The 26162-nt window shown below is 44.9% G+C and overlaps 1 pseudogene; it reads left to right on the forward strand.

Moving 5' to 3' along the window:
• The first annotated feature begins 4468 nt into the window (after positions 1–4468).
• On the forward strand, positions 4469–25108 carry LOC100591558 (annotated as a pseudogene).
• Positions 25109–26162: the final 1054 nt, after the last annotated feature.

Genomic DNA, 26162 nt, shown 5'->3' on the forward strand with positions numbered 1-26162 from the left:
TCAGGGCAAGTCCATTTCCAGCCAGTGCCTTTGGCCTTGAAGCCCCCAATCTCTACATCAATATTCCTTCCCAATATTAAAAAGTGCTCTTCATGGTGTCATTTTAACACTGCAGCTATCCAAATTAGGACTCCAAGGAGCAGATGGAATCCTTCCAACTGCCAGCCTAACCTCTCCTCTATGCCAAGGCAGAACCACTCTGCTGATAGAGAAATTGCTTCCCGGAAAACCAATTTCCTCCTTATTGTCCTGCAGGCCGCTGTGAGACACTCTGCTGGGTGGGGTGGGCTCCTGGCCTGTTTATTCCACCAAGAGAGTGAAATTGCAAAGAACACGTTGCTGGGGCCGAGATTTAGAAGACACGTTTGAACCAGAGTTGTGTTCCCGAGCTCCCAGTTTAGACATTTTTTTCCTGATGCTTATTTTCCATTGATCTAGTTGCTTTGCACCCTCCGAGGGCCTGGAGCTAGTGTTCTCAAAGCCTCGATGCCCACGATACACCCACTATTATCAAGGTCCAACAATTATTTCATTCATTGCTTCGTTCATTCATTTCCTCTAAATCTGTTTCTAAAGAACCGTAACCTGCCATTCAAGCTCACTATTCCACTGGCAAAGAGTCCAGATAGGCAGTGAATGGCCAGCCTCTACAAAGTGCTCCCAACACACTGTCCAAATTGGAGCACTTTTCTATGTCCCCCCTCCACCCAACTTTCAATCCTGCCTTGGAGGAGAGCAAGTGACAGTGAACTTGAGAAGAGCTAATAAAAACCTGATCTCGCTGATAGCATCTTCTTTAATTATTTAAAGAAAGGGACAGCTTGTTTAAAAACACTTCCTGTTCCAGTTCTTTTGTTAAAACTCTCTTAGAGTCAGTGACAGGTTGTTGAGCTGAGAGTAGGAAGGGCTGGCATTGTTGAGAGAGTATGCAGAAAAGATGCTTTTAGATAGAAAAAGAAGGACGATGCAAAACACTCTTTGACTGAAGAAAGTTATGCACACATTTTCTTTTCCAACCAAAAATATCAGAAAAGACACCTTACATATTAAAGAGTCGATTTCAGAAGGCCAAGAGAAGGGTCAAGTTTAACTTGCTGTTACCTGTGAATACAGCAGAATGAGCAAAGGATTTCAAGTCGGATCTGAGAACTGGGTCTAGCATTCAGTAGTTGCGTGACCTAGGATAAGCTATTTAAATGGCCTACCCTTCAGTTTCCTCATGTGTAAGATGGACATAATCACAGCTACCTTATCAAGGTAATTTGAGGATGAAATAGGGGTTGTGGGGAGGCATGAAAGAGCTTAGCAAAGACATAGTACTTAGTGAATACACAACACCTGTGATCTCCAAACGACTAGGGTACTGAATGAACTGAGACGAAAGAAAGACACCATAGCTCTACCTACGGTGTCTGCTGACTCTTTCTTAGTAAATGTGGGGCCTTTGGGAATCAGTTTCTGTTTCTTTTTTGGAAGAGGAATGATGGAGCAGAGAGAATAGAGAGCCAATTGAGATGGATCTGTCTTAGTTTGTTTATGCTACTATAACAAAAGACCTGAGGCTGGGTAGTTTACAAACAACAGAAACTTATTTCTCACAGTATGGAAGGCTGGGTGGTGAAAGATCAAGGTGCCAGCAGGCCCAGTGTCTTGGTCTCTGCTGGTCCTCACACAGTGGGAAGGCAGAAGGGCAAAAAGGGCTAGTTCCCTCCAGCCCTTTAATAAGGAATGAATCCAGTCCATGAGGTCAGAGCTGTAGTGGCCTAATCACCTCCTAAAGGCCCCACCTCTCAATACTGTTGCATTAGGGATTGAGTTTTCACGTGAATTTTGGAGGGAACACAAACTTCCAAACCATAGCAGGGTCCGAAATGAGAAATCGGTAATAGGAAAATAAACAAGGAGAAGGGAGAAACAGAAGTATGCTACTCAGCCTAACCACCAGCCTCCTCTTGTGAGTATCCACCCTTGTCTGTTTCCTGGCCCTAGTGTATGCATTGGACTAATCTCAGCAATATTTACAAAGCACTTACCTGGGCAGGGCAATGTCTAGGTATTGTGGAAAAGAACAGGATGATTCATTTTCTTTTTTTTTTTTTTTTTGAGACGGAGTCTCGCTCTGTCGCCCAGGCTGGAGTGCAGTGGCGCAATCTCGGCTCACTGCAAGCTTCGCCTCCCGGGTTCACGCCATTCTCCTGCCTCAGCCTCTCCGAGTAGCTGGGACTACAGGTGCCCGCCACCATGCCCGGCTAATTTTTTGTATTTTTTTTTTAGTAGAGATGGGGTTTCACCGTGGTCTCGATCTCCTGACCTCGTGATCTGCCCGCCTCGACCTCCCAAAATGCTGGGATTACAAGCGTGAGCCACCGCGCCCGGCAATTCATTTTCTTTAATAACACTTGTACAGAGCTTACTGTGTGCTAGGCACCTAAGGACCTTGTAAATATTAACTGGGTTAATATTCAAAACAACTCAATGAGATGGGTATTTTATTATCCCTAATTTACCAACGAGGAAACTGAAGGATGATCATAATAGCTACTTTTTAGTCAGTATCCAAAATGTGGGCAGGGCTTCAATGTTTCTTTTTTTTTTTTTATTGAGATGGAGTCTCGCTCTGTCACCCAGGCTGGAGTGCAGTGGCGTGGTCTCGGCTCACTGCAAGCTCCGCCTCCCGGGTTCACGCCATTCTCCTGCCTCAGCCTCCCAAGTAGCTGGGACTACAGGTGCCTGCCACCACTCCTGGCTAATTTTTTCGTATTTTTAGTAGAGACAGGGTTTCACCGTGTTAGCCAGGATGGTCTCCATCTCCTGACCTCATGATCTGCCCACCTCGGCCTCCCAAAGTGCTGGGATTACAGGCGTGAGCCACCGCGCCCGGCCTCAATGTTTCTTCAATGTAGTCCTCAGAGCCCTATAAAATAAGGTTAGTATTGCTTGTATTTTACGGAGGAAGAAACTGAAGCTCGTTGAGCTTAGGTGACTTGTTAACAGCCATGCAGGCCCTAAGCAGTGGAACTCCACTGCATCACACCAACTTCTGGATCTCCAAGTCACAGTCACTATCTTCAGGAAGCTGAGATGACACATGGGATAACCACGCCTTATAGACAGATGCAAATGCGCAGCAAGAAGTTCCTAAGTCCTATCCTTCCTCCCCACTCCCATCGCCACAAGCGTCTGGGATTGAAGCTCCCCATCTTGCTGCCGGTGGAACGGAATAATCAGACTTCCAGAAAAACTTCCAGAAAAACTGAAGTGAGACCCCCACCCTCCAAATGTGGCCTCAGGCCTGGAGGTTTAAAGACAGACTCAGGTTTTATTCTGTTACTGCCACCTTCTTAACCCCTGCCCTCAGCTCCTCATGCCCCAGCCTTTCTCTGCCCTTACTCTTCCTTTATCTCCAAGTCTATGCGATTGAAAAATAATCATCCCTGGAAAGGGAAGGAAGGGGTCTCAATGAGACCAGAGAGGGAGGAGGTAAAGGGTGGCTCAGTAAGTGGGGAGGTGGGGGCCTCAGGGTGGAGCTCAGAGGCCTCATTCTCCTGGAAGCCCACCCCAGGCAGAGGGGGGGCCATGGCTCAGGCTGTGCACGGCAAACAGCAGCGTGGCTTCCAGAGCCTGTGCTGGAAAACAGCCCTGGAGGAAACAGGCCATCCAGAGCAGGCTAGGACCCACTGACGGGTGTCCTAGGAAAATGGCCCCACTCCACTCCCCATGCTGGGACCTCTGTGAGGTATTTTAATTCAGGAATGATTAGCACAGATCTCTAGCAAAGCTCTTTCTTGACCACAGCCACTGGCAGGTGCCTTCTCCAGGGTCAGGAAATTCTGTAGCTCCAGGGCAAAGGGAATGGAAGCTGGGAAGAGCCTCTGAGTTGAATGCTGGTCCGACCTCTCCCCACTCTCTTTCCCTCTACACAGGAGCCAGAAGCCCTATGTTGTGGCCCAAATTCCTTTGAAGTCCTGCCCTTTGTCCTCTTCTTCCTGAACAGATCCGTCTTCCTGGGGCAGGACATGCATTCCTCACACCATCCTTTTTGAAGGGGATGAGGTAAACCTGGCCAAGCCGGTTAGTGGTTAGTGCCGGGGTGGAGCCCAGCGATGGCCCTGATCCAGAGCCTCTGTTACCTGGGGCAGCAGAAGCGAATGAGAGGACAGCTGTAAATCATGTCTGGCCTACTGATGACATTCTCCTCTCTCAGCTAAAGGACTGAGGATGGTCCAGCCCCTTGAGTGACTCTGGGCAGGGCTGCGAGAGGGAGCCCCCTAGCCAGTGCTTGGGGAGAAGGAATTCAGATCCTGGGAAAAACAGCAAGCAGCAGCAGGTGTGGAGTAAGCAGGGAGTGACCCGTCTGGGACAATTGCCTAGAATAAACACTATTGTCTGCCACAGGCTTTTCTGTGCCAGCCTGGGCCTGCTGAGCTGACCGTGTTTGAAGGGCCAGTCGTGGGCTAAGCTAGGCAAGATGAGATCAGTCCTGCAGGAACCAGAGGTCATCACAGGATATGAAGACAGAGGGCAGGAGCTTGTGGGACCAGGAATGAGCGAGGAGATGGAAAGTAAGTCTCAAGGGAGTGAAGACCCAGGAGGAAGGCTGGAACAAGGCTGGGTGACATTCATTCTTACCAAAGGCTAACTTCCTGGTGTCATCTCAGATGGTCCAGTTTAAAAGAACAAGACCTGACCAGAAATTGCAAAGCCTCTCTCCAGACATCCGGGGCTGGCTTCAGTTACACCCACTGTCTTCCCACTGTCTTCTCAGCCCCTGGGATGCACACGTTCATGCAGCCACCCCTGCTCCATCTGTCCCTGTGACCCTCTGATTTTCACCCACCTCCCGGTGCTATTCTTCTCTATTACAGGAAACTTGCATCCTTCTATTATTATCTTCACTGTTCAGAAACCCAACAAAGATTTAACCACATGAAAATCCACATTTCACCCTCATTCTACCCAAAGTGATGTAATTCACCTTGTCCTTCGCGGATGGGGGGGACTTACAGCCTCATTCTCTCGCCTACCTTTAGACACGGAGGTTTAGGAAACTGTTACCTGGAGGAAAGGCACATTGTGGAGGGTACCGTGGTGACCCAAAAACAGCCCTGGAGGAAACATGCCATCCAGAGCAGGCTAGGACCCACTGACGGGTGTCCTGGGAAAATGGCCCTGCTCCACTCCCCACCCTGGGACCTCTGTGAGGTATTTTAATTCAGGAATGATTAGCACAGATCTCTAGCAAAGCTCTTTCTTGACCACAGCCAGAGTTAGGTGAGAATGCAGCCACAGGGAAGAAGGGAGCAGCAGGCAGAGTCTCTGGCAGCCACCAAATTGAAGCTCTTACTACTTCTCCTCCAATCATCTCTCATGGAACCTAGGCCATCTATTTTCATTTTGGAACAAAGAAAGCAAAGGAAAGGAGGGGGAGGGGGAAAGGGAAGAGGAAGGGGGAAGGACACGGTAGGGGAAGGGAAGGAAGGCGGGGAGGGGAGGGGAAAGGGAGGGAAAGGACAGGAAGGAAATCGGGGAAGAATAAAGAGGGGCAAGACAGTGGTCATGGAGTGCTCCCTAATTATAACGTGTCCACATTTTCTCAAGTTGCAGCTTTCATCTGAGAGTCAGACAGTTATAGATGAATGAGGAACAGGGACTAACTAGGGCTAAGAAAAAGGAAGTGGAAGGGAGAATCATGGCTGAAGCAGTGGGGTATATTTCCTTTTACTTATTTCCCAGGCAAAGGCCAATTGGTACAAGTCTCCATGATTGCCTTTTGTTCATGTATTAGGAAATGTGTATTACCTGCTCTGCTGTCCTAGTGTTTCAGGTTTTTATTTGTATTTCTTCATGTAATGTGAATAACACATAGGCAAGAGAGCCCTAATGCATGTTTGTGACTTCCTTGAAGGCAAGGGCCCACCTGCCCAGCCTAATACATTGCACACAAGCAATTAATAAACATTTCCAACTTGAAGACTTTTCATTGCTCCCTGGGCTCCTGTAATTTGGTTCCACAGTAGTCTCTGTTATGACATTCCTTGGCTGCTGCTCAAAATCACCATTGCTGTGTGTAATTGGAAAGCCAGTGACAGAAGGAGTAATAGTTTCCTCATTAAGCCTTGTGGTGTCTCCTCACCTACCAAGGCAGGGTACGTCCAGCACACGGGTGGGTCCTCTGATATTCAGGAAAAAGCAACCTCGCAGTTGTTGACAGAAGTTCCAACAGAAGCAGCCTCCTAGAGGCCCCGCGTGCTCATTATTGTACTAAAGTATTGCACTAAAAGGGGAAAATTAAATATGGTGTCTGGCGCCCAAAAAGGCTCTTGGAAAAGTTTTTGCTGCCAGAAATAGGTCTTTCCTTGAGGATAGACTCAGCCAATCAGAGTTTCTTCTGATGATGTAATGCTTTGCAAACAAATTGTATTGGTGGGAAAGCTCTTAGGTATTGTGAGGGTGTAGAGTTTCCACTGTAGCTCAGGAAAAATTGTCCGTGGCTTCATTTAAGTTTCGGCTGAATTCCATTGTGCTTATATTTCCAACCAAGCTGAACTTGTGTTTGGCACTTGTTAAAAAATTGGGAATCAAGAAACTTTCTTTTCCTCTGATGTCGAAAGCTGCTGATTCCTTGTCTAAGATGTGTCCATTTAAAAAACAAAATAAAACAAAACAAAAAACCAAAGCTAGCTGCTGATTAATCAATGTCTGGTATGTGCCGTTGTCACCATCTCACAGCTGTACTTATCGTCAGCAGAGGCCCTAGGAAGCTGACCAGCAGAGCATCAGTACGCAACGGCGGGTAGGAAATGATGCCCCGACAGGTGAGGCTGTAGAAAAAAATAATCTTTGGGGTGGAAAAAAAGTTAGAGCGCAGGCTACACATGCCTGTGTTTCCATCTGATGAATTCGCAGGCACGCGCTTGCCATAAGTCCCCTATGCACAGCGATGCAGCACTAAATATAGCTCAGAGCTTATTTCCCTCCTTCCGAATGTGTATTCGTCCCCAGCTCTAGAGCTTTTCCTCCCCCAGACAGAGCCCCTGCTGTCTGCTAGTCTGGGCTGGAATTAGCACACCGCTGCTGCGTAACTGGGTGTCCCTGCTGCTGGAGGCTGATGCTGGTGCAGGCAGCAGCTATACCTGCAGTTGTGTTCCTTGGTTACCTGCGTCCAGGAGCCTAGGCCACCCACCCTTCACCACATACGCAAAGGATGTCATGGCCTGATTCACTGTCTCTGTTATTTCAGACAGCAGGCTGTTCCTCTCCCCACCACCCCTCCACCACACCACAGCCTTTCTCTCTGGATCATCCGCCACACCCTCTCCTCATCCGGGAAACCTCAGGCCAGCTCCACCTTGCTTCAAATCCTCCCGTCTCTCCAGTCGATTCCTTTCTCCCAGCTTTTATCTTTGCCACTCTCTTCCCAAATACGGGACACTTAATTATGGCTGACTCAAGCTGTGGCAGTGACTCACAAATATGTTTATGTATTTCATTCTATGTACCACCTATATTTCTTCCACTCACCCCCCACCACAGCCTAGAAGAAAGAGCGCTGGGCTTGAATCCAAATGCAATGCCCTGGGAATCAAAATTGGGATAGTAAAACTTCTACTGCAGGGATTTTGTAAGATAAGATAATATATACCTGGTACATAGTAGGAGCTTCATAAAGATTGGTTGAATCTGCCCTGGAATATAAACTCTTTAGACATTCTCCTTCCCTTATGTACATACTTTTCCATTTCCCCAGCACCCCGTCCCTCTGAGAATAGGGACATGTAATCAGTGCCAATTGACATACCTTGATTTGTAGTACACCTTTTTGGATCAGGAATCCTTAGCAAATGGGTAATTTTAGGCATCAACAAATTACAATGACAATGAAATAACCTCATAGGTTGGGAGGGGAAGTGGGAGCTGCTTTCAGTGGGATACTCGAGGCCGACACAGGCAAAATTGCACGGGGCTCCCTGCGATGCCATTACTTGTCACTATAAAGAAACTTTCTTCACCTATTTCCTTTTACTCTTCTGGTCTGTTCTTACTTTCAGCTGACATTCAACTAATTGATTCCTACAGAGGTGTTAACGGATAAGGCAGTTCTGACAGGGTGTCAGTGGATAATGGCCCTAAGGGCCCAGCCTGACTTGTTTTGCCAGGCCACCTATCACATCTGAAAAGCAGCTTCCAAAAGATGGAAACCCTTTGCAGGCCCACAGGAAACGTTTTCCTTGGGATCAGAAAGAATCAGAAAGCAGTGGGAGGCAGGCAGTGCTGTTCACCCCTAAGGGCAGTGATGGTGTGGCTTGAATGCAGAGAGGGGTGTCTTGGGCTGGAGAGGTAGGCAAGACCTTGGCTCCTAATCCCCCCACCTTTCCCATCCTCACCTCACTGGCATCTCTTGTTTTTTTTTTTTTTTTTTTTTTTGAGACGGAGTTTCGCTCTTGTTGCCCAGGCTGGAGTGCAATGGCGCGATCTCGGCTCACTGCAACCTCCACTTCCTGGGTTCAAGCGATTCTTATCTCAGCCTCCCGAGTAGCTGGGATTACAGGTGCCTACCACTATGCCTGGCTTTTTGGTATTTTTTAGTAGAGACAGGGTTTCACCATGTTGGCCAGGCTGGTCTCAAACTCCTCACGCCAGGTGATCCACCTGCCATGGCCTCCCAAAGTGCTCCTGTGTCCAGAATTTATTCCTTCCAGTGGGTTCTTGGTCTGGCTGACTTCAAGAATGAAGCCATGGACCCTCGTGGTGAGTGCTACAGTTCTTAAAGATGGTATGTCCGGAGTTTGTTCCTTCTGATGTTCAGATGTGTCTGGAGTTTCTTCCTTCTGGTGGGTTCGTGGTCTCAACCGAACTCAGGAGTGAAGCCGCAGACCTTTGCAGCGAGTGTTACAGCTCTTAAAGGTGGTGTGTCCGGAGTTGTTTGCTCCCCCTGGTGGGTTCGTGGTCTCGCTGACTTAAGGAGTGAAGCTACACACCTTCCCAGTGCCTGTTACAGCTCATAAAGGTAGTGCGGACGAAAAGAGTGAGCAGCAGCAAGATTTATACTAAAGAGCAAAAGAACAAAGTCTCCACAGTGTTGAAGGGGATCCCAGCAGGTTGCCACTGCTGGCTCCCTGGTGGCCTGCTTTTATTCCCTTATTGGGCCCCCACCCACCTCTTGCTGATTGGTCCATTTTACAGAGTGCTAATTGGTCCATTTTACAGAGTGCTGATTGGTCCATTTTACAGATTGCTGATTGGTGTGCTTACAATCCTTTAGCTAGACACAGAGCGCTGATTGGTGCATTTTTTACAGAGTGCTGATTGGTGCATTTACAATCCTTTAGCTAGACACAGAGCACTGATTGGTGTGTTTTTACAGAATGCTGTTTGGTGAATTTACAATCCTCTAGCTAGACACAGAGTGCTGATTGGTAAGTTTTCACAGAGTGCTGATTGGTGCATTTATAATCCTTTAGCTAGACAGAAAAGTTCTCCAAGTCCCCACCTGACCCAGAAGTCCAGCTGGCTTCACCTCTCACTGGGATTACAGGCATGAGCCACCGCACCTGGCCGGCATATCTTAATCTGCTGCCAGGGGGCCAAACGACAGGGACACAGGTGATGGGCTATTCACAGCCTCCCAAAGTCTTCAGTTCTCAGCAGCTTCTGGAAGGGAAACTTTTCGAACTCTGACCTTTCCAGACAACCCCCATCTTCCACCTTCCACCGTGAGTATCAGACAAGGGCACCTTTTGTGAAAGACACACTGGTCTTGCTGTGCACAGCTCTCATTTTGCTGGCTGGGTACTTTGCAGAATCCTGAGAGTGAGCAACCCCTAAATCCTACCCTAGACACCTTGTTTGTCTCACCCCAATCCCAGCTCTGCAAAGTTGCTAGATGGGTAGATATACATGCAATCTCATTTTTCATTGCTTTGGGATATTTAAGGCACATTCGTAATCACTTTATTTGAGCTGCAGTGAAGCCATATTAGAATTTGGAATCTTTGACTCCTATTCTAGAGTTTTCCCTCCATACTAATGCTCCCAGGAGCACTGAAACCCAGCATCCATACACAGAGGATGCATTTAGCTACAACGGTAAAAAGTTCACACTTTTCTCTAAAAGTTCTCTGTGTTTTAAAATACATTTCAAGGAGGCAAAACATGGGGCTTTGAGTTTTCACCCAAGGTGCCCAATACCTTGGTGATATAGTTTGGATGTTTGTTCCCTCCGAATATCATGTTGAAATGTGGTCCCCACTGTTGGAGGTGGGGCCTGGTGGGAGGTGTTTGGATCATGAGGGCAGATTCTCATGAATGGCTTGGTGACATCCTTCTGGTAATGAGTTAATTCTTGCTCTATGAGTACACGTGAGATCTGGTTGTTTAAAAGAGTCTGGAACTTCCTCCCTCTCTCTCTTGCTCTCCCTTTTGCCATGTGACACACAGGCTCCCCTTCACCTCCCAACATAATTGGAAGCTTCCTGAGGCCTCACCAGAAGCAGAGGGTGACATGATGCTTTGTGTACAGCCTGCAGAACCATGAGCCAAATAAGTCTCTTTTCTTTATAAATTACTCTCTCTCAGGTATTCAGTGGAATCGCTGATATTTATAGCAATGGAAACAGACTAACACACTTGGCTAATCTAGGTGTTTCCCCCTATCCTATTTCTCTGCGTCATTAACTAACGTTACCTATGGACCTGAACACTGCTTTTCCCAGTAGAAAAGGGCAGGTGGGCGAGCCATGTACCTGTTTATGAGGCTGTCTTAGGAAAACCTTTCTCAAATGATGTGCAAGTTCTGTTATCAGTTTCGCATCCAGCCTCACCAAACCTGCTTTGCTTCAGGCACTGATGCCTTCAATCCATAGGCTCAACACTACATTCTCAAGCTAGTGCAGACCAAGTTAGGCAAGAGAAAAATTGTAGGTCTTTCTGTCCTAGTCTTGGCATTCACCTTCTCAGAGGTGAGGCCCCAGGCAACCTCATATCCCCAAGGCTACAGTCTCCTTCCCTTCTTCTTACTTGCTTAAAATGACTGAGTATTTTCCTCGTTTTCATACCAGTTCTGCTTCTGGAGCGGCATCTGTTGTGAAGCTCTGCCCTTTAGTGGGGCCCCAATCACATATCTCTTGCTAGATCCTTCTTTTGAGGGGCTGGACTTTGCTCTCGCCACCCCTAACCCGTTGCTGGGATCCTGATTCATCCATTCCTATCACCTGGAATACCTGCTGCCTCCCTGATGTCAACCATCTTCAGCATGTCTCCACTGCCTGTCCCCAGTTTATGTCTGGATTTATGCCCAGTTCAGCCTGGGATTTTCCATGCAGCCCTGCTCCCTAATTTATACTGTGGGCTCTTTCTGTGGGCCACGGTACTGCTGGGGTGCTTTCTGTTGGCTGTCTTACCCCATGATCATTTAAATCAAATGGACTACACGTCACAGCCTGCTGCTTCTTGAGAAAAAAATTGCTCGAATCCCACTTCCATCTGCACCCTACATTCTTGGCTATCTATTCTGACTGTAATTCCTGCCTTTGGCACTGCCCAAATCTGGCAGTCTTCCTTTTTCCATCCTCTTTGGACCTTGGCTCTCCTCCCCACTTTCTGGCTGGTTCACCATTCTTCCTGGTATTCTCACTGTCCCAGGGAAGGGGTCTGTATCATGCTTCCTGGCCCCTCAGAAATCCTCATTTCTTCTTCTGGTCAGCCCTTGTCACATCTCAGTCCTCGGTCTTCCATCTTCTAACTCCCACTGTGGTTTGAAACCTACTTTTATGCATTAACAGGAGTACGATGCACAGGTAGGTTGCTTAACTTGAAGAGTCAGGAGGGAGAACAGGGCAACCTTTAGTTTTGGCTTCATCTCAGCCCAATTTCCTCCTCTTTCCTCACACACAAGTCCATTTTTGACTATTTAAAAACCTGTAGCGGCCAGGATCAGTGGCTCACACCTGTAATTGCAGCACTTTGGGAGACTGAGGCAGGTGGATCACCTGCGGTTAGGAGTTTGAGACCAGCCTGGCCAACATGGCGAAACCCCGTCTCTACTAAACATACAAAATTAGCCTTGCATAGTGGTATACACCTGTAATCACAGCTACTTGGGAGGCTGAGACAGGAGAATCACTTGAACCCAGGAGGCCGAAGTTGCAGTGAGTCGAGATCGCACATTGCACTCCAGCCTGGGCAAAAAGAGCAAAACACCATCTTAAAATAAATAAATAAAAACCTGTAGCAAATATGCAACCATATATTCAGTTGTGTGCATATTTTAAAAAATCAACCCAGGCTGGGTGCAGTGGCTCACGCTTGTAATCCCAGCACTTTGGGAGGCCAAGGCGGGTGGATCATGAGGTCAGGAGATTGAGACCATGATGAAACCCCGTCTCTACTAAAAATACAAAAAATTAGCCAGGCGTGGTGGCAGGCGCCTGTAGTCCCAGGTACTCGGAGAGGCTGAGGCAGGAGAATGGCGTGAACCGGGGAGGCGGAGCTTGCAGTGAGCCGAGATTGCACCACTGCACTCCAGCCTGGGCGACAGAGCGAGACTCCGTTTCAAAAAAAAAACAAAAAAAACCAAAAAAAACAGAAAAAACAAAAAAAAATCAACCCTAAACCCAACTATTTGCTTATCCTCCTATAAATTTAATTTTTGGTTGAGAAAACATAATCACTGAAGGTGTATGTGGCAGAGACTGTGCAATCAAATCCTGTACACTTCCTCCAATGTCCCAGCAGCCTCCCTTGCAGTTGGGTGATGTAAACTATGACTGGAAGTATCTTCCCTCTCTCCCGCTGTAGTGACCTTGATAGCTATCAGATGGATAGCTAAAGATGGATCTTTGAGCTATCAGATGGAAGGCTGTCTCTGCAGACCCACACTGGATTTTACATAAATAAGAAGTATAAATGTAACTTTGTTGTGCTAAGTCACTGAGCTTTTCGGGTTTGTTTGTTATTACAGCGTAGCTTAACATTGCTCTGACTAATGCCATATACAAACCTTAAACACGTGTGGGGGTTTATTTCTTCAACTGCCGGCACCCAAGAGTTGCTTTCCTAAAAACTTAAAATGTATATAAATTATGTGTGTTTATTATGGAAAATTATGAAATACAAATAAACAAAAAAGAAGAAAGTAAAAATCATCTATAATCCTCTTGGTCACAGTTATCTACTTTTAACATTTTCATGTCTACACATCATGTTTTTTCTATGTATATAGAAACATAAATTTATGTATATATGCACATAAACTTATATGTGTGTTTACATATTATTGTAGAACCTACTTTTTTGAGAGAGAGGAAGACAGTGTCTCTCTCTGTCACCCAGGCTGGAGTGCAATAGCGTGAGCATGGCTCACTGCAGCTTCGACTGCCTGGGCTCAAGCAATCCTCCCGCCTCAGCTTCTTGAGTAGCTGAGATAGCTGAGACTACAGGCATGCACCACCATACCCGGCTAATTTTTATATTTTTTGTAGAGATGGGGTCTTGCCATGTTGCCGAGGCAACCTCTGGGCTCAAGCCATCTGCCCGCCTCAGCCTCCCAGAGTGCTGGGATTACAAGTGTGAGCCACTGTGCCTGGCCACAACCTACTTTTTTATTTGACAAAATATTCTGTTAATTTTCTCAAAGCAATAAATACTATTCCAGAACTCAATTTATTTCTATTTTTTTTCTGAGAGTCTCACTGTGTCAGCCAGGCTAGAGTGCAATGGTGCGATTTCACTGTAACCTCCCCCTCCCGGGTTCAAGCAATTCTTCTGCCTCAGCCTCCTGAGTAGGTGGGATTACAGGCTCATGCCACACATCCCAGGCTAATTTTTGTATTTTTAGTAGAGACAGGGTTTCACCATGTTGGCCGGGCTGGTCTCGCACTCCTGACCTCGTGATCTGCCCCCCTCAGCCTCCCAACATGCTGGGATTACAGGTGTGAGCCGCCGTGCCCAGCCTACAGCACAATTGTTAATCATCGCATCACACTGCATTCTGACAGCACCATGATTTATATACTGTTAGACAGTCTACTATCTTCTTCTACTGAAATTGCTGCAGTAACATTTCTGCTTCTTTTCTACATATTTTATCACTTACTTCCTCTCCTACTCACAGACCAACTCTTAATCATCGACATTCATAGAATGCAAATGAGGTAATCCAAAAATAATAAAAATGTTCATGAAATTCACAATGTGATCATTTGGATGGGGAAGGAAGAGGCAAAGTTTTTGCAGTGCATTCATCCTCATAATCATAATGATGATTATCAAATTTTGGGTTTTATTCTGTGTTGTAATAACTGACTTGGCGGTTGCGAAGGAGATGGTACGGTGGGTAACAATAGGAAGCTGCTTTAATTAGCATTCCATGAGGCTGCAAGAAACAAAAACAACAATGAACTCAAACTTATAGTAGCTTAAACAAAGACAGAAGCTTATTTCCCTCTCAGATAAAAGTCTAGAGATAGACATCCCCATATCGCACTCCCTGGGGTATCAGAGACTCAGGTTTCTTCTACTTATTCCCTGTGGAATTTTTCCATTCCCAAGGTCACTGAGCAAGATCTGAAATGATTGCTTTAACTTAAACCATCACATCTATATTCCACCCAGAGGAGAGGATATAAAGAAAGACAAAGAGAATGTCTCTTCTAAAACGCATTATTTTGGAGGTTGAACATACCAAGTCTGGTTAGACACTTGGCCATATGTGGGTCCAAGGGAGGCTGGGAAATGTTGTCTTTATTCTGAGTGTCCCTGTGCCCAGATAAAAATTGGGGATGCTGGGCCAGGCATGGTGGCTCACGCCTGTAATGCCAGCACTTTGGGAGACCGAGGCGGGTGGATCACTTAAGATCAGGAGTTTGAGACCAGCCTGACCAAGAGGGTGAAAGCCCTTCTCTACTAAAAATACAAAATTAGCTGGGCATGGGGACACACGCTTGTAATCCCAGCTACTTGGGAGGCTGAAGCAGGAGAATTGCTTGAACCCAGGAGGTAGAGGTTGCAGTGAGCCAAGATTGCATTATTGCACTCCAGCCTGGGTGACAGAGTGAGACTCCATCTCAAAAAATAAAAATAAAAATAAAAAAAAATTGGGGATGCTATTGCAATAGAGGAAGAGAAGAATGGATATTGGGTGACAACCAGATATCGCTGACATAAGAACCACCAGGTGATTTATAACGCCCACAAGTAAATAATTCAATCCAGCCTCTGATGGAGGAGGATCCAACAAAAGGAAAATATCTATTACATCAACAATAAAATGTAATCAAACTTTCACAATGAACAGATGGACTAAAAAAATACACATTCAGTACTTTAATTCCTGCTGGATTTCTGAAATCAGCCAGCTCCTTCTGAATGAACATGTGCTAAAGAGAAGGACAACTGATAACCTCTTGAGCATCTTAATTAGCACTGGATTTCATCAGAATGGTGCTGTGTAATACATCAGAAGCTGAGCACAGCAGATTCCAGGCACACCTAGGTCTAATTCCCAAGTCCCTCAAATAAAGGAATTGAGAAGAGCAAGCCATATACATAGGGGGAGAAAGCTAGTCACCTTCACACTTCCAAGCTTTTGCTCTCGTGGCTTCAGCTCCCTAGAATCCATTGTCTCTTCTCCATGTGAAGAAGTGCTGCTCTTCCTTCTCGTTATTTCTTTTTTTGTTTTGTTTTGTTTTGAGACGGAGTCTCGCTCTGTCGCGCAGGCTGGAGTGCAGTGGCGCTGTCTCGGCTCACTGCAAACTCCGCCTCCCAAGTTCATGCCATTCGCCTACCTCAGCTTCCCGAGTAGCTGGGACTACAGGCGCCCGCCACCACACCTGGCTAATTTTTTGTATTTTTAGTGGAGACGGGGTTTTACTGTATTAGCCAGGATGGTCTTGATCTCCTGACCTCGTGATCCACCTGCCTCGCCCTCCCAAAGTGCTGGGATTACAGGTGTGAGCTACTGCGCCCGGCCTCTTCCTTCTCATTCTTGAAGAAACTAGTCAAATATTTCTTAGGATGCCTGTTCTTTGATCCTTTAGTTTTGTGTGTCATTCATTCATTCATTCATTCATTCATTCATCAAATACTGATAGAGTCTACCATGTACCAGGCAATGTACTAGGCATTGTGGGGTGGAGTGGGGAGACTCAAGGACAAACTAGATAAGACTGTGGCCTCAGGCTGCATATAACACTAATTCAATTAAATTTGTTTAGTCAGACAGCCCAGCACACTGGGGCAAGGGCTAGTAGCCCCAATATGCTGTGCTGCCTGACTAAACAAAGAATAGATAGCTCCAAGAGAGCAGAAACCTGGTATTTTAATCAGCACATATTTACAGAGCTCTCACTATGTGCCAAGCACCTTTCTGTTCTATGTGCTTAGAGTATATTACCCTTCTAAATCTTATGACAATCCGTGAGTATATACTTACCATCACCCTATTTTGCAGATGATGAAACTGAAGCATAGACAGTTTAAGTAATTTGCCTAAGGACACGCAGCTAGTAAGCAGTGAATGTAAAATTGAATAAAAGGAGACTGGCCCTAGCGTGCATGCCTAACTTATGTTCTTCACTTCTTTACTATTCACACTATTCTGTATTTCCAGTATTGCATAGGATGCCTGGGATCTCGTAGTTATTTAGTAAATCTGTGTTGAATGGAAGTGAGCGGGCTGCTCAACACTGGCCAAGTTATCCTCTCTGAGCCATAATTCCTACAAAGATAAAAAGAAGTTAGACTGGAAGACCTCTGCAATCCCTTGAAATTCTGAACTATGGAATTATAATTGTTTTCCTTATTCACAGCCTAAATAATCTTTTGGCTGAGGCCTGGAAGAGATCTCGTGGAATTCTGGATTTTAGCCAGAGTTCCTCCATCGTAACTAGGCGAGAATTCTTTCAGTTTATCAAATCCTTTAAGATGTCCCACATTTTTGAAGCTAAGTAGTAGGTGATTCACAGATTTTATGAATAATGTATGATAGACAAGATATCCAAAAAGTTTCTTCATAAGGTGGAAAGGTAAACTGCTTTCCTCCTGCAAATACACCAGTTTGGTAGCAAAGAATATTTTGGAAACATTTTATTTCAATTTTAGTAAGATTGTGTCCTTAGCCACCAAGAGGTATCTAAGAGTGGACACTATAATATTTCTCAGGCCAATATTCTTTGTAAATTTGCTACTAACAATGTATCACCTCCAATAACCTGCTCTAAATTACTCTTTCAGATTATACTATTGCATAACATTGCTTCCCAAAGACCTGAGCATACAGTGCCAGGCGTTTGAGCAAAGGGCCAGAAAATCCCCATGATCTGACCAAATGCCAGTTTAGGTCATTATACTTTGGCCAGTTCTCTCCTCCCTACGGTGTCAGTTGGCTACTTTAGCCTTCACCACCCAGTGCATGCTGCTTGGTAATCACTGAGTTGGCTGGACTGTCTTCTCTGGTGAGTACTGTTCAGAAAGGGGCATTGAGTTGGGCTAACACTGACTGTAGGGAAGAATATTGGTGGTAATAAGCTTCTTTAAGCTGAAATCAACAGAGGTATTATTTTCTCCGTAGGGCTGAAGTCAACAGGGAGCAGGACTGTATACTCTTGCATTTGAGGATTTAACCTACTGCGTATGTTTTTGACTATTTGCTTGACTTTGAAAGTCCCTGATGTAATGATTTATCATTTTGCTGAGGCAGGGATTGAACACAAACACTGTGAGAGCGGTAGAAAGCTCATAGTGAGTCACTTCACCAGCTAGGGAGCCTAGTCAACCACCTCGCATCTGGGTATGTCTCCACTTGGGTATCTAATATATGATTTCCTTTAATTTTCTTGACAGCCTTGTGAGGGTCTTATTATTATCCCCATTTTATGCATGAGAGAATTATATGTTCTAGTGCTGCTCACACATTTAAAAATATTTGGAGATCTAAGAATGTTTTTTCCCTCAAAGGTTTATTTTGTGGGAGGAGGGCTGGAGGCAAACTTAGGTAGAGAGAAGTGAATTTATAGCACATGCATCATAATCAATGTATAGGGTTTTCCTCTCTTGATTGACAGATTGATTTCTTCCTTCATCCCCAGTCTCCACTCTCATTCTCTTCCCTCATGAATTCTTGCAAATGATCCATATAAATACAGAATTCAGTATGTATGTGTTTTTAATTTACATAAATGACATTGTGTTTACATCTCATTCTCTTTCGTGCTTCTGAAACTCAAAACTATGATTTTAATGCCCATCCAGGTCACTAAATGTGTGTCTAGTTCAATGCTTTGAATTGCAGAGTATTATTCCGTAGTATGCATTCCTGATATTTTATTTAAATGTTTCCCTTGCTGTGGACACCAGGATAATTTCATATATATGTATATATGATTATTACTCTATGTAATATATATTTTGTATCTCCTATCTATACATGTGGGATTGATGTCATAGCACATATGTACATTCACTTCATTAAGTACTGCCAGATGGCTTTCCAAGTGGTTGGACCTGTTTACACTCCCACCAACAATCCATGTCACATTCTTGATATTATTCACCAAAGTTTTACTTGAGTCGATTTACTGATTTTCTTAAGTATTTGTATAGTGGAACGATTAACTGGAAGTCTTAACAAAAGAAAGGTAGGAAGGAGTTAGGTGAGCTGTGACTTTCTTGGCCCCCTCCTCAATAATTTCCCTCTCCCATTCTCCTCTCCTGTCCTGTGTTCCTTTTTCCTTTCAAATTATTCCAGAACCTGCTACAGGAAATTACTCTGAACTTTCTCCCTGAACCACTTCCTTCCTTTTCAACAGAGTTCTTTTTTCCTTCCTTCCCTTCCTTCCTCCCTCCCTCCTTCCTTTCTTCCTTCCTTCCTTCCTTCCTTCCTTCCTTCCTTCCTTCTTCTTCCTTCTTTTTTTTTTTTTTTTTTTTTTTTGACAGAGCCTCGCTCTGTCACCCAGGTTGGAGTGCAGTGGTGCCATCTCAGCTCACTGTGACCTCCACCTCCTGGGTTCAAGCAATTTTCCTGCCTCAACCTCCCGAGTAGCTGGGACTACAGGCGTGCACTGCCATACCCAGGTAATTTTTTTTATTTTTAGTAGAGATGGGGGTTTCGCCATATTGGCCAGGTGGGTCTTAAACCCCTTGACCTCAAGTGATCCGCCTCCCAAAGTTCTGGGGTTACAGTCGTAAGCCAATGCACCTGGCCTCATCAGAGTTTTTCATGCACTTCAATAGAATTTTCTCCATCTCCTTTCTAAGTATCCAAATTCCTCCTATTGTGTGGGGTACAACTTAAGAACCAGTTCCTCCATGAATCCCTCTCTAATTACTCTAGCTTACACTCGTCTCTCCTAATTTTGACTACATATATCACATTTGGGGGTCTTATTTTTATTCAGTTTAACTCTATTATGTTCCATGTTGTTTCCAAAAAGAGAAATTGGGCAAATAAGACGTATAGTGTTTGGTTAGCCTCATTCTTCCAGGAGGTCACTAGTTTTGGACCACAGCCTACATCTGACTTACACTCCCCAAGTTCTTGTGGGAAAATCAGATACATGCACCAGGTAGTCTTACCTACCACCTTGAGTCAATCTTCTATAGGATTATAGAAAGATTTCACCAATAGTAGAAATACATAACAAGCATTACATCTGCAAAATATATAACCAGGCACTCTTACAAAATCTCTGTCTCACTGGTTATATATATCTTTACTGGCTTCGAGTTTGTAGAGGTAAAAAGTATGAGGTGGATCCCAGGAGCATCTGTGGCACTCTCTGCAGAGCTGTAGCCTGTTCCCAGCAGGTGCTGTCCTCATTGACCTTTCAACAACCACCTGCTCATTACCTGAACAACAAGGTTCCTAGAAGACACTGATCTTCTTTTTTCATCTCTTTCCCATAATTGAGCCATCAAAATTAAATGAATTCGGGGAAATACTCTTACCCACCACTGTTACACTATACTATTTTGCATTCTCTGTTTTCCACAAAAAACCCTACATTGCAAAGGAAATGACTAATTGCTTCACCAAAATTTACTTTCTTCTCTCTTACAGTCAGAACTTTGACGTTATCCAGGATGGCATGGGTCTAGCTATAAAACCACCTTTCCCAGTCTGTTTGGCAGATGGAAGTCTATGTGACAGTTGTTCCCATTAAAATAAAAGCCACAGATATGGTGTGAGACTTTCTAGAATGCTATTTTTCTTTTGCTTTTTCTTTTTGAGACAGGGTCTCACTCTGTCACCCAGGCTGGAGTGCATGATCATGGCTCACTGTAGCCTGGAATTCCTGGCCTCAAACGATCCTCCCACTCAGCCTCCCAAGTAGCTGGAATACAGGCATGTACACCATGCCGGGCTAATTTTTGTTGTTGTTGTTTTTTAATAGAGATGAAGTCTCACTATGTTGTCCAGCCTGGTCAAGAATGTTCTCTAAAGGGAAACAACTCAGTTGGCACCCACTGATGCCCTTATCCTTTCTTTTTCTTTCTGCTTAGAATGTGGCCATGATGGCTGAGGACAGAGGTGGAACAGGTGCCATGCTGCTATCACAAGATGGAGACCACATACTCTAAGAATGCTGAACAGAAAAATAAAAGGAGTCCGAGTCCCAGATAACATAATAGAGCTACCATAACCACCATGGATATTGTCTAGGTGCTTTGTAATATGAAAAGAATAAACCCTCTAATTGGTTCAACCATTGTGTTTGCATGTTATTTATTGCATGCAGTCAAACTCAAATCCCAGTTGTTATTTGTTTGCTTTTGACAAACCTGTACTCCCAAAGAATCTTGCAGTGGTTCAAAGGCAGCCTGATAGGGAAACCATCTGTTCATCCTTAAGGAGAGCCCAGTGGTTCTCCAGGTCAGACCTGTGGTGCTCATTTATCAAGCCTGTGAGCTCTGCTTCTCTTCCATCTTACCAACTTTCTGTGGCTGATATGGGATATCACCACTGGTTTAGAGGTTTGTAACAGACTTTCTTCCTTACTAGTGGAGACTTCCTTTAATGAGAAAGACATCAAGTGCCACATGCTTACTGTCCTAGTTTCCTTTGCAGTGAGGGTATAGACATGTGACTTAATCTGGTCCAAAGAGACCAGAAGGGAAGGCAACTGGGACACGTGGAAACCAATGTCCTTTTTTTCTTCACTGGAAATGATGCCTAGGAATGCTGAGTCATCTGTGGTCAGTGGCATGGACAGGATGGCAAGACATCGATGGGAAGCACTTGGATGCCTGGCAGAACTCCCTGTCACATCCCCAGACCCAGATGCCAACTGCCTTTGAACATCTGCCTATTGTTTACACCACTTCTAAGGATATTCTGTTCTTGGCACTTAAAAGAACTCCAATGATACAGCGGTGTCAGAATAGGGCTGGTCACCCGCTTCAGCATTTCTTTCTTTCTTTTTTTTTCTTTTGAGACGGAGTTTCGCTCTTGTTGACCAGGCTGGAGTGCAGTGGGGAGTGCAGTGGCGCGATCTTGGCTCACTGGAATCTCCACCTCCCGGGTTCAAGCAATTCTCCTGCCTCAGCATCCCGAGTAGCTGAGATTACAGGCATGAGCCACCACACCCAGCTAATTTTTTTGTATTTTTATTAGAGACAGGGTTTCACCATTTTGGCCAGGCTAGTCTTGAACTCCTGCCCTCAGGTGATTCACCTGCCTCAGCCTCTCAAAGTGCTGGGATTACAGGCGTGAGCCACTGCACCCAGCCCCGCTTCAGCATTTCTAAGTCTTTTTCTTTAACGTAAGCTCCTCAATGCCTTAGCCAGCTAGACCTCTGGGCACCTGCTTGGCTGGTCATTCAAACATACTCAGACAGGTCTGAATCTGCAAGAAGTATAGTGTAGACGTCATGCTGGGACTCCTCCTTTATAAGCTTAATGTAACCCCCATTTAGTATTGCACATTTTCATACAATGAACACTGTGTGGCATGCTGTTATTTTTTAAAATAGTAAAACAATTCTTATACTTGATGAAAAATATTTATAAGGAAAACTAATTGTTAAAAGAAACCAATAGTTTACTAAAAAAAAATCCAGAAACACGAATTAAAATATGTGGAGTCAAACATAGCCCTAAACTTTTATCACCTAACTAAAATATTTGAAAATAATTTTCGGGCTTTTTAGGAATAATCCATAGCATTCAAAGAGGATATCAGAGGATACATATTTTATTTGCTACAAATAAGTATTGTATTACCATGGCCACACTCTAATATTTCTTCAGATGAGATATTTACTCCCAGTCAATCTGGTGATATTAATTTGCTTTCTAAATCAGGTAGGGACTGCAGGCCAGAGAGGCTGAATATTTAATATCTCTGTTCAAAACTTCAGGATACATGTACCTTTCAAGTTGCTCGTCAGCCTCTTTCCTGCCACAGCAGGAGTGCTGCTTAGATGGTCAATTCTAAATGGAAGAACTCCAGCCCTCTCTAACTCACACGAAACACTTGGTTGAAAAGAGAACCTGGCCGGGCGTAGTGGCTCATGCTTGTAATCCCAGCTAATCAGGAGGCCAAGGCACAAGAATCACTTGAACCCAGGAGGCGGAGGTTGCAGTGAACTGAGGTCACGCCACCGAACTCCAGCCTGGGTGGAAGAGCAAGACTGTCTCACACACACACACACACACACACACACACACACAAAGTGAAAATTTCAGCCAATCATCTGAATGGTGTCAGCCTCATAGCAAAACATTGGAATGATTATTTTTTTTTACTTTTCACAGAGATTTGGGCAAGGTAGAGATACAGTTTTTGTTTTTGTTTTTTTTTCCTGAAGAAGATACCAGATGACCAAGAGGAAATCTCTGATTTGAAATTACTAGAGAAAATTAGCCAATACCTTTGTGTATTATAACTACACATTGTTATCAAGAATGTTAAGACTCCTGAATGATGAGGTGGTATCCCACGAAGAAAGACTGCTAAATAGCAATGTGAGGATTCTCTTTTAGAAGAGACTAATTTGGTAAGGAAATAGTTAGACTTGGATTCTGGGTCAATGAGAAACCAACCCTGGGCCAAATAAGAATGAGATAAATTCTTCGTGTAGCTATCACTAGAGAGCTTTGACCCCCATTCAGACAGCATTTTGATTTTTATTCTATTTGAAGAACCCTAGGGAGGGGGAGAGTCACTGGCATCCCTAACATAGCTCCCAACAGGGACACTGCCCATATTAAACAAGTGCAGGAGGGTTGGGAGAAAAAAGAGCTTTTGAGAACATCATGTGCCTTCCTTAGCAGTGCTCAGGGCATCGGTGGACACGTGACTGGAGAACAGTACTCAGGGAACCAGGGCAGAAAGGAATCTGGAAAGGCAAATCATCCTAATTTGCACAAATGAGATCAGGGTTTCCTCATTCTTGGCAGATTCCGGGTGAAATCTCAGATCTCCTGATCCTTTCCGTTCAGTATTCTTCCAGGATATCATTTGGTCAAAAGCTATTAGGAAAGTAAAGAGGAAAAACAAAAAAAGATGTTGCAACTTCGTGTATCAATGATGGATATGAGTTTGCTCCTAGAAGCAAGGGAAAAATAGGTATTTGCGACGGGTCTGTAAATTGAAGAAAAGACTTCACGAAAAATGCCAAAATATTCCTCAAAATAGCCGTGTAATTTGGATGAGAAGGACTGCTACAAACACGATGACTGTAAGAAATGTCACTCACTCCTCCCCACCTCCAGCGCTCTGGCCAGTGGATAAAGACGAAGAACTGGGTTAAACGGGAGCCAAAGCATAAGCATTATTAGGGCCTCAATGGGCTTTCCTTGTGCCTGTGCCGCATGGGGTCAGTGGATGCCATGAAATGGGCTCGGGGTCCAGTCTTACTTCTCCCAACTCAAAAGGAGAGTGTGAGGTGGGGATGCCAGCCATGCTCTAGACCGCTGTGCCCAGGAGCCAGTGACCTTTGAGGAAGCACTTGCATACCTCACCAGATTGAACGGGCGAGCCGGGACCCTGTGCAGAGGGCCCTGTACAGAGAGGTGATGTTGGAGCCTTATGCAGGGGTGGCTTCCCTGACTTTTTCATTCAGCTAACCCGTTCTGGTCTCCTAGCTAGAGAAAGGTGAACTCCCATGGAACCCCTATCTCTGAGAATCTCTGAGTGAAACCATAAATGAGAAGGAAGGGCTAATTCCAAAGGAGCATAGGTCCAAAGAAACAGAGTCCCCAGACTGACACTGGGAGGCCTGCCAGAGAATATCCCCCAGCACCTAGATTTTGGGAGCAGCCTAGAGCAGCCCCAAGGTCACTGGATGGTCAAGATAAAGTCAAAGAGGGGAGATTTCACAGATGGGTCCACCAGGCATCAGGAGGCCTGTGCTGATGAAAGAGGGGAAAGTATGAGAAATTAGGAAAAAATGTTAGCGTCAGCACACAACTCTACAAATCAGACAACTCCTACCGGTCAGATAGCTTATGAATGTGGAAAATGCGACAGGTATTTCAGTCGAATGGCAGACTTCCACTGACATCAGAGAGGTCAGGGCGATGAAAAGTTTTGAATGCAAAGAATGTGGATGACTTCAGATGCAGCACATTACTTGTTTGGCATCAGATAATGCACACTAGAAATAAACCATTTAAATGTAAAGAATGCGGGAAAGGTTTAAATTCAGTTGCAGCCTTGATTCAGCATCACAGAATCCACACTGAAGAATCACCCTCTGAATGTAATGAGGGTGGCAAGGCCTTCGGCAACAGCTCAGTCTTCCTTTAGCACCAGAGGTTCCACACTGGGGAGAAACGCTATGACTGTAACAAACATTGGGAAACTTCTAGTTGTAGCTCAAGCTTCATTGTCCATCAGCAATGCACACTTGGAAGAAACCCTATGAATGTAAAGAGTGTGGGAATCTATTAAGCACGGCCTTGACTCAGCATCAGTGGATTCACACTGGAGAGAAGCCCTTCGCATGTGTGGATTGTAAGAAGGCATTCAATCAGAAAATAACCCTGATTCAGCACGAGGGAGTTCACACTGTGAGAAACCGTATGAGTGTAAAAGGTGTGGAAGCCCCTCAGCTGGTGTGGAAACTTCATTATGCATCAGAAGCCACACACTCAAAAGGCACCCATTTAAGCATAAGGCTAGCCACCGTCAGGCTCACTACACCCCTCTTTGTTTCTCCGTTTCGTGATTTTTAACAGTGTCCCCACTGTCTCTCCTGGACTGTGTTGATTCTTAACCATATGCCTCTGTCCCCACAGCTCTGCATATCTGGAATGCCCACTTCTCCACCTGTCCAGTCATATATTTAATTCAGACTCTTGGCTTCCGTCATGAAACGTTCCTCAAATTCTCTGAGCCCTTGCCTCCCAACATGAACTCTCTTCACAGTTAGAAAAGAAATAAAAAACAAACTCCAGAACTTTCAAACATAAGAGGAATGTAAGTTTCCAGATTCAAGAATACACCGAATGCCCAGCAAGATGGATTGGGGGGAACCTACATTAAAGAACACCACCGTGATTTATGAAAACACCAAGCTTAAAGAAGAAATCCTAAAAAGTTTCTAGAGAAAGGAAACAAAAGATCAGAAATGAGCATGGCATTAGATTTCTCAACAACAACCTTGAGAATTAGGTGACAATGGTGTATGCCTTCAAAGTTCTAAGGAAAATGACTTCCACCCAGAATTCTATACCTTCAAGGGTAAGTATGGAATAAAGGCATTTCAGACGCATGAGATATGCTCATGCACCCTTTCTCAGAGTGCAACACCAAGTAAGGGATAAACCGGGAAATAAAAAGACAGATATGTGGACACCCTATTGCACTCGGTATATCAGAAGTCTCCTGAGTGCAAAAACAGACGGGTTCTGCCCATGTGGAGCTCTATGCATCTTGGAGGACATCCTTAGTAGGGTGAAACTTTCAGAGATCTACCAGGGGCACGGTGTCCACCCACCCTTCTTAATCTGTGCTACTCAATCGCAGTCTGTGCCTTTGTAAAATTCAGGGCGTACATATCCTTTGAGTTAGATGCAAGGCCCTATTTGTCTCAATTTTTTTTTTTTTGAGACACCGTGTCACTCTGTCGCCCAGGCTGGAGTGCAGTGGTGAAATCATAGCTCACTGCAGCCTCAATCTCCCAGGCTGAAGAGGTCCTCTCACCTCAGCCTCTCAAGCTGCT

This window comes from Nomascus leucogenys, chromosome 15 (assembly GCF_006542625.1).
Source record: "Nomascus leucogenys isolate Asia chromosome 15, Asia_NLE_v1, whole genome shotgun sequence".
Taxonomy (NCBI): Eukaryota; Metazoa; Chordata; class Mammalia; order Primates; family Hylobatidae; genus Nomascus; species Nomascus leucogenys.